Source organism: Magnolia sinica, chromosome 18 (assembly GCF_029962835.1).
Source record: "Magnolia sinica isolate HGM2019 chromosome 18, MsV1, whole genome shotgun sequence".
NCBI lineage: Eukaryota > Viridiplantae > Streptophyta > Magnoliopsida > Magnoliales > Magnoliaceae > Magnolia > Magnolia sinica.
Window position 1 is genome coordinate 31,763,708 of NC_080590.1, and position 9,748 is coordinate 31,773,455.

Consider the following 9,748-nt stretch of genomic DNA (forward strand, 5'->3'; position numbering starts at 1 on the left):
GAGTGCCCGAATCCATGATGCTACTAGTCATCTTTGTAAATCCTTTTGTTTTTGAAATGAAAGCATCCTTTTAAAAATATAAATAAATAAATAAATAAAAATTCCAAGCATGACCATCCAAGGCTCACTGAAGGGGCATGCATTGGCATGCAAGGCTCATTCGCGCACACCGGGCTGTGTGGCATGGGCAACCCCGTCCAGCAGCCGAGCTTCTACCAACTTAGAAAGGGGCGAAATCTCCACTCAGTCGTACCATATGAGGGCATGCCAACCCAAGCAGGGGCCATGCGCGGCACATCCGTGCACACAGGGTATTGGCGGGGTGTGGGAGTGATACTTCTCCTTAATGCAGATGGGGCCGAAATCCCCACTTAGTGGTAAGGAGAGTCCAAACTGTCTCTGTAATGATATTGTTCTGTACTTTGACCGTACGCAGGCGTAGCGCTACTGTGGTGTTCATGGGCAAGGGCATCGTGTGCATGAGGCGATGGGCGCCTGGGGGACGGACAAGGACACCATGCTACGACGATGAGTGAGGGCGTTGTGCTGAGTAGGTGAGCAAGGTCACCGATGCGTGTGGGCGATGGTTCCACCCGTTCACATAGGGTGCCTTGCTTGAGTGGGGGACAAAGTCGCCAAACTTCTACCAAGTCAAAAGGGGGGAGAATTCCCAAGGAACACACAGCGTGATGCCAAGCCAAATAAATAAAATATTATCGTACCCCTTCATCTCCATTACAACTATATCTACTGGCATTGGAGTTCCTTCAATTTAAATTTCACAAGATTTGTATATTTTGTTTAAGGTAATAGTCTTTCCCACAAGTGATCTATAGATATTAGTTTACCAAGAGCTACAGGCTACATGCCTAACTATTCAACTATCGCAGTTGTGATAAAAACCAACAAAACTCCATAATTAAATAATATGGCAATGGGATGATCTTACAAGATGATTATACCTTCTATGACTTTGTTATCCGCTTCTGGTTCTTCATTGGAGGTGGCAGCGTAAACTTTGTCTTATGTGGGATGATGTCTGAATGGTTGCCCTCTTTGAGAGTTCACAGGCTGTGATGTTTGTAGAAGACGATTCTGCTGATTTTGAGGCAATCAAGACGATGAGGAGTGAGATGCCTGAGGATATGAGTGTGATGGTTTGGATGTCTAGGGTGACTGATCAGACTGATGAGTCAATGCAAAAGATGGTACTCATGAAGGTGTCTGCTGGAGTGGCAGTAACTACTTGATGTCTCTGAGTCGAGTCCTATAGAACTATGCCTTATGTCTGTATTTCCTACAATATGTGCAATTCCCTGCAAATTGTCACTCTTGATTGTTCGGTTCCATGATCAGGGCAGTGGTTTGTTCCCTCTTTTCCGATGGTTTCTGCTGAGTGGGTCGGTCCTATTCTGATGTTCTCTCATCTGGGCATGGGTCTGTTTACTATCTCTTTTAGCTCGCAGGGCCTTATCAACGATCTCAGAGTATTCTGTGATGTCTACGCAACAAAATCTGGTTCTAATGTTTTGGAAAAGGCCTTCTTCAAATTTCTAAACTTTATATTCTTCGTCTTCCACCATCTTCAGAACACACTGCAATAATTCTATGAATTTCGCCTCGTATTGGGCCACTATCATAGCCCCTTACTCCAACTTCAAAAATTTTGCCATCTTCTGAAGACGGTATGCTTTGGCAAAATATTTCTCATGGAACTTACTCATAAACTCACTCCAGGTCCACACATGAGCTGTTGTGACCATTCTTTTTACTGCTCGCCACCATATATCCATTTTTCTTTACAGTACAAATGTCACCATTTGGACCTTCTAGTCCTCTGGACAATCCATTGCTTCAAGAATATTCTCGACTTGAATTAATCAATCTTCTGCTATCTTCAGATCTGAAGCTCCCTTAAATACATGCGGTCGTAATTTTGTGAATTTCTCTAATAGTTCCACTCCACCAAGTTGTTTATGCCTTATGGATGTCTGATTCATCTGTCCTAGAGGTGCTTGACTCATGTTATCTATCACGTTTATTTGGGCTACATTTTGATCTTTTTGTTGTTTCATCATGGCCGCCAATTGAGTCACTAATTCAAATGAGGCGTCTCATGGCTAGGAATTGGGTCTAGCAAAATTTGTGTGTATAATGGTAGGCGATAATTGAAGTTGCGCCCTAGGTCTAGCACCACCTGGATTTCCTACTGGAGGGGCAAGACTTTCTATATCCTCTCATTTTTCTACATTTTCATATTGTTCTCCAACTGGTGTTTCATATTCAAGTGGTGCATTTGGGTCCACCGTCGGTTCTTGATGAACAGTGACGCTAGTTGATAAAGCTATATCTCGGATACTTCGCATCTTTTTTGGGGTTGTCGCGTCCTAATAAAATAGCTAAGATTAGTAAAGAAAAGGTCTTTATTGTCCATCTCTATCCAGCAGAGGGTTAAAGATGTTAAAGCCTTCGAAGTTTGTATATTTAATTATTTGTATAGTTTGGAATGTTTGCTGCACCTAATTTGTTTCTAAGTTATTTGTCAATTAGTACAAATAAAGAAAATCTTAGATGTAGAGTTTTAAGTTCAGGGGTCTACTATTTATGCAAGTGTACATGGGGACATAACCTACAGGTCGCTTTAAGGTTAATGAAAACCTCTATCTAATACCATTCTGTCACACCCCGCAGTTCGGATACAAAGTGTTCACCCTCAGACCGGAGTTACGGCTCATGACTCATATACTAAGTGTATATAAATCCACTCATCATATGGTTATTGAGAGGCATAATTACATATATTTCAAATAATCATCACATTAATTAGCATTCATAAATCCAACTCCATTTAATAGTACATCATCCATAACATTCTCATTCATAAAATAAATTTTGAAAATTGGTCTAAGTCCACCCATTTGGGACTTTATTCAACTAAAATAATCAATCATAATTCAATCATATCATACTATGAACAAATCTCAATTTAATCCACATAATATTGTATATAATGAATTGAAACTAGAACTCCTAGAATAAATCGCATAATAAATTCAGCCATCTAATTCAATGAGCTCGTCTTTCACCAAATACGGCTATTAGTCTTGAGTTTCATCCACCAACTTGTCCTCATTTTCTAGCACCTGATTAGATCATCTACATCGTCCGTCTCTGTATAGTTGTTAATCCACAACGTTAGCTTGCTAGGCTAGTGAGTGAACCCAGCATGATTTATACGTAGCATAATATAAGATAGCACAAACAAACCATATTACATGTATGCAGCACGAGCATGGATGCAAGTATGTCATGAGATGCATGCTAAGTGGGATGATCATTTACTTGCTTAGGTTGAATATCTGCCAACCCGATATTTAACCCATCTAACATCCACCTAGCTAGGTAGGCATGAGTAACTTGTACTCGTCAGACATCTACCTAGGTAGGCATGAGTAACTTGTACCCGTTAGACATCCACCTAGGTAGGTATGGAAAATCTATACATCAACTAAAAGAGTAGGCTTTCACTGTCGTGGGCATCTGACAACGAATGTACTAGGTGTAACCATCTAGGGAGATCTCCCAGGAACTCAAGGCATAAGGTATGCATGCATGTAATGTATGCTCAATGTCTATGCATCGTATATACAGTCAATCAGATACATCTCTCTCTGAGAGGAAACACGGATTCATGATATCATTGATTGGCATCTGGGCATATTTAACATTCACCATAATCTTCTAAGGCATATAGCTTAAAGCAAGGATCATAGTTATACAACGTTCTAATAATCATACAACAACTATATTAATTAGAATAATCTCAATTATCAAATCATCCACCGTAATCATGTAGATATGAAACACGTTGGGATTCACTCACCTATTTGTGGTATGATCGAATCATTAAATTGATTTGATGTTTTGGAATATATACTTCGAATCCCTATTAAGATGGTTTAGCATACCAAAATTTAATCTTATTATTCCAATAAGTGGAGTTCACTTTTGATTCAATCAAGATGTCCCAACATAATTTTTATAATCTAAATTTAGAAACCAACAGGGACTGTCAATTAATGCAATCGATCGATAGAGATAACTCAAGGGTCCTTAATCGATCTTTTGATCAATCAACCATAGATCGATAAAATTCAAATTAAATACAATAATTCTTTAAACACTTTTGGACACTAGTTCGATCGATCGAGCACGGTCAAATAGGTGTAACTGATACATGATAGGTGTGGCCCGTCTCTTTTTGTTGGGACCCACCCGAAGGGCTATAAATTTTGTGATTAATGAAATCGTGGCAAGAGCCCACTTCTTTAAAAAAAAAAAGAGCACAGTTAGATTAAATCAGTTTGCTCTCTGGGCAATTTCAATCATCCTCGATCGAATGAGTTTGATTGCGATCAGGATGGCTTGAGGGTTCCCTCGATCGATCGAACCTCGAGTTCGATTGGTCGAACTATATTACGAAATTTGGAATTTTGTCCTTGGATAAAAATCGACCCTCTTTGATCGATCAAACACTGACTTCGAACTAATCGAAGTCGGATAGGTTCAGTTACACAGTATGATTTTTTAAAAAAATTAGAGTTTTTCGTATTCTTCCTTAGCTTTGGTGAATTCTATTGATCTCAAAATTGGGTCCAACCTAACCAATGGTTTTACTCATCGCTTAGATTCGAAATATTCGGAATCTATAACTATTGATTGATAACTATTTTTTAAAACAAACTATCATCACATGTATAATTTGCAAATCATTGTGGAAATTCCTTAGTCGGATCACTCTAGAATTGAAGGTTCTAATGTGATTTGGCTTTAGGATCCTTTGATTCAATTCTCCTAAACTAATACGTGTGGATTCCTCAAAGCTGATCTTCCCAGTACACAAAAATAGCGCAAAAATTAACCATTTCCTCTCTTCAAAAGCTTCCCGATATATCAAAATGATGGATATAGGATTTGGTTAGATGTTGGGTTTTCATATGGAATTATGAAGAAATAAAGTAAGATTGATGAAAAACTTATTGGCAGAGGCTCCTCACTCACTCTCTCTCTCTCTCTCTGCTTGTCTTAGGTTTAGGGTTTTCTGTAGGAATTTCCTACAGATTATCTCTTTAAATAGAGAAAGAGCCTTGATTATAGAAGATTCCACCAGAATTTGTGGGTTTGGGCAAAAATAAAAATTTATATGGTATTGGGAGTCAAGTCCCCTGACATATCACTATAAGAAATGAGGGCAAAACCGACGGTGGATGGAACCCTTTGCCGGCTAGAACCAAAGCCGGCCGCTGGCAAAGGGTCGCTGTTAAATCAAAATCACGGATCCCCTAATCTCATTCGGCCCTTTCCCTCTCTGCATCGCTGACTCTCTCTCTCTCTCTCTCTCTCTCTCTCTCTCTCTCTCAGCACCTCTCCCTCTCCACTCGATCTCTCTCTACCTCTCTCTCACCGTCTCTCTCCCTCTCCACTCTCGAACCCACCCATTTCCCTCTCCACTCGATCTACCTCTCTCTCTCTCTCTCTCTCTCTCTCTCTCTCTCTCTCTCTCCCGTCTCGAGAACCTTCATCTCTCTCTCTCTCTGTCTGTCTTCCATCCTTCGGCATGAACCGAAAACCGCAGTTGTTGTGCTTGTCCATCCTGCATGAGCAGAGCACCAGGACCGGCCAGATCTGGTCCTTTTACTCACTGCAAATAGGTACAAATCTTAGCCGAAATCACACCACAATGGCATTTCATCAAAACATCCTTTGGCCCTCGATTCTATTGCCTTCCTTTCCTTTCCCTCCCTCCCTCCCTCCTAGGTTTTGCGATTTCTGCTATTTTAGAGATGGATACTGCAAATAAGTTTTGAACTTGAGAATGTTTGTGCTGGAGCCTTAGAAGTACTTGTATGCGTTTTTTTCTTAATATGGTAAATTTGCTCATGGTTGGAGATTTTTGGGCTTTTTATGCATGGATATAGGTGATCTTCAGATGGGCTTTCTACTGTTTTTTCGATTTTGGAAAAATCTAATATGCTTTTTGTTTGTTATCCAATCTCATGGTTTGAGACACCTATGGATTTGCTTCTGGTTGGAGGTTTCTGGGATTCATATGGCTTTTTACATGTTCTTTTCTGTTTCTTTTCCTATCTCCTGGTTTGAAACTTTTGGATTTTTGGACATGGGTATTGCTGAAAGGACCCATTAAGGGGTCTTTCGTATGTTCTTTTATGTTGGATTCTTGGGATTTTTCATATGGTTTTTGTTGTTTGTTTGGTTATTTTTGCTTCTAGTTGGTGATCCCTATGTTTTAGAGACATGGGTATTGTGAGTATTTGGTGGAGGTCTCTGACATGCCATTGTATGTTGAAATATTGAAAATTTTCACAAGAGTTTTCAACTGATTATCTTCTTCAATTTTTCTTTCATCATATTGATATAAACGTGTGAATATGATGGTAAGTGCTTCATCATATCTCCAATTGATTTTTTGTCTTCTTCTTCTTGATCTGATTGGACTGATAGAGCATGGCGAATTAATCGATTTATCTCATAAACCAGGCCCCACATCCATGGGTTAGGTCCTTAGCCGAACCCTCCTTATGGGCCCCACCCAAATCATATTTGGCTTGCAGATTATTATTATTATTATTATTATTATTATTATTTAAACATGTGTGCGTACATGTGAGCTACCATAGTGGAAATGACACTAACTTTCGCTGACTTGATCCACATGCTAACCACCTTTTTAGCAAAACTTGTTTTAATAATTTTTATTTTTTTTTGAAAACAACTCTGATAGGTTCAATATCCAAATAAATCTTTAGACGTGCATGATTTAAAAATATTTTGATCACAGCTTCACTTTGCTAACAACTCATAAATATTTAGCAAATGAAATTATTAATGTGAATCATTGCAGTAATACATTGATTGAACTTTGCTAACAGATCTTCACTGACTTTAGGTGTGGATATATTGGCTGGCATCACTGATTTACTTTTTGTGTGATTCTTCCAAAGATAATTAGTGTTGTCAGCAATCTCTTTCCCATCATGTCTATGTAAATAATGTGTATTACTGGTCTTCTCCTCTTTATAAGCTTTGTTTCTTCTTGGCCAATTTTAGAAATATATTACTCATGGTGGGATATGTTTGAGACTACACATTAATTCATGGCATCCAGAAGCCATAGAGCTGTACATGGAAGTCTCACGATTGGATAGTTCGATGATTTTAGAATGTTTTCGAGTCCTTGTACTACAATTAGAACAAAGTTCTAATGCTAGTGCGTTTGTTAAATTAGGACTTTTTCCTTTATCACAAGATGATTGATTAACATGGTATGTAGAACAGACTTCTTTGTACTTTGTATGCAATGATGTTTTTTTTTCTTTTTTTTCTCTTTTTATAATGTCCACTTTCTGGATTCAATCTCTACTTGAAAATTTTCCTTGTCTGGTGCTACTTCCTGTCAGTTTTTGTAGCCAAAATCTCTCTCTCTCTCTCTCTCTCTCTCTCTCTCTCTCTCTCTCTCTCTTTTATTTGCATTATACAGATGATTTTCCTTACTTTCTCAAGACCATAAAAAATAGATGGCAGATGTTTCAATCCAAATTTCAGGCAGTTATGTCAGAGGACTTGGTGTTGCTTTTCCAATCGATGCTCATGCTTGGAATTAGTATTGGACTTGCTTTCATTGTGGTTTTGCTTAACTAATAAAAGATCAAGACTTCCATGTACAGCTTGTGGAATTAGTATTGGACTTGCTTTCAATGTGGACTTGCTACTAATATTTATGGATTTTACAGTTTGTATATGAATATTCATATTGGCCTTTGTGGAAAATTTTGTGTGTAGGTCTTTATGCTTATAATCATTCCATTGAATGGTTCATTCATAAATTTGTGCCTATATCGTCTATTTTAACTGCCTGATGTAGCATGTATAACTATTGACATGACCATGATAAAGCTGATAATTGATTTTTGGTAATTATAATGATGGTAATCAATAGATAAATGGTACATATTACTAGGCTATGGGCCCCACTTGTCATTGTTGAATACCTATATATATTGTTAAGAGACACGCATTAGGTATATAGGGAGTTATTTGATACTCTGGCAGTGTATGACTCTTTTACTAAAAGTATGACTCTAATCATTCCATCAAAATTATGTTCCACTCATGCATTTACTAAAAGTAAATGAGGCCAATCTTTTCAAATGAATTCTTTTTATCTCATGACAATAGACGTGGGTCCACAAGCACCAAGCATCTTTTAAAAGGTAAGCTTCGGATAATTAAGGCAATAAAAAATGATTCATGCTTTCTTAAAGTACGGATGTTTGGGAAGTCCCAAACATAGGTGTTTCTACTTACGCAGTTTGTGAATTCATTTCATTGATAATGATCTGTGGTTTTTGACAATGCTCCTAAGAAAAAACAGTTGGAAAGGATGGGCTTCTCTCCACTTGACGACAAAATGAATGGTGTTAGCAAGACCCATTTTCAGAAACTATCTGCATTTCAAGTTCTCTTGGATTTGTGTAGTAGAAATGAGCTCTAAGGGAGGGAGTCTCATATGTGGATCTCAATAACCTAGGACAGCTACTTAACTGTACAAATTATTTCTGACCATACAATCAAACTATATTCTAGCAATACAATACTAGTATAGCAGTATGAATGCGTCTAAGAGTTATACAACAACATCTATTCGTATGCACACCTAAGAATATAGAAAATCATAATCAACATAAATTCTACTGCTATACTACAACCATATCAATGCATATACATCCTATGTGTCTGAGAAGCATTTTTTTTCCTTTGCTTATTTAGCCAATTAAAGGTGAAAATGTAAGGTTTCTCCTGTTTGGTGGATAAATGGTTTTGCCCATTTGTAGGCTCGCACTAGGGGTCGACATTCAGCCCTGTCTCTCACTTCAGTTCAGGCTTTCACTATTTCCCAATGTTCCACTGGCTACTTCATATTTTTCTTTTTCTTTTCCCAAAGTAGTTAAACAGATAGCCCTTCATGAGTTCATAAGCGCAAATAAGGGTTGAGAATTTGGCACTCTCTTGACTTTTCTTTTCTTTTTTGTTGTCTCATGAAACAGTAAGGAGCATAATGTCATGGTTATTTGCTTTTTTGATGACTTGATTCATTAGTTCTTTAAGGAATAGTCAGAAGTGTTGTATTTGCAATACCTTCAGCTAACTTCTTATGGAAGGATAATTTTTGTTCCGGTTTGTCATATTTCTAAATTTCTCTGATCACCATTCTGATAAACACTTTTAACATCACCACTTAGAAGTTTTGAATATCCAAAGTCACCGACGTAATTTCACAAATTTGTGCATCATTAATTATCTCATGTCTAATGTATGAATATTGTGGCTTTGGCAAAGGTCATAAACAGAATCCTCATAATGCAGTTCCAAGTTTTTTTTTTGGTGAAAACTTCCCATTTCAATTGGAACCAGTACCAAGTTATTTTCCCTTTTTCTTTAATGATGAATACCACAAAAGTGGTAATATTTCTTATTTTACAACTTGTTATTTTTCCTCACAGCATCTACCAAGGTCACAGGCATGCACCAGAACTAAATATGGTAACTTTTTATGTTTCTTGTACTCTTTTTTGCATTATTTTTTAACATAGGGACTTAGGGGCTGTTACTTTGTAGTTTGTGAACTTCTGCTTGTATATGCCGGTCACAGGTGGCCTGATTGCATCAT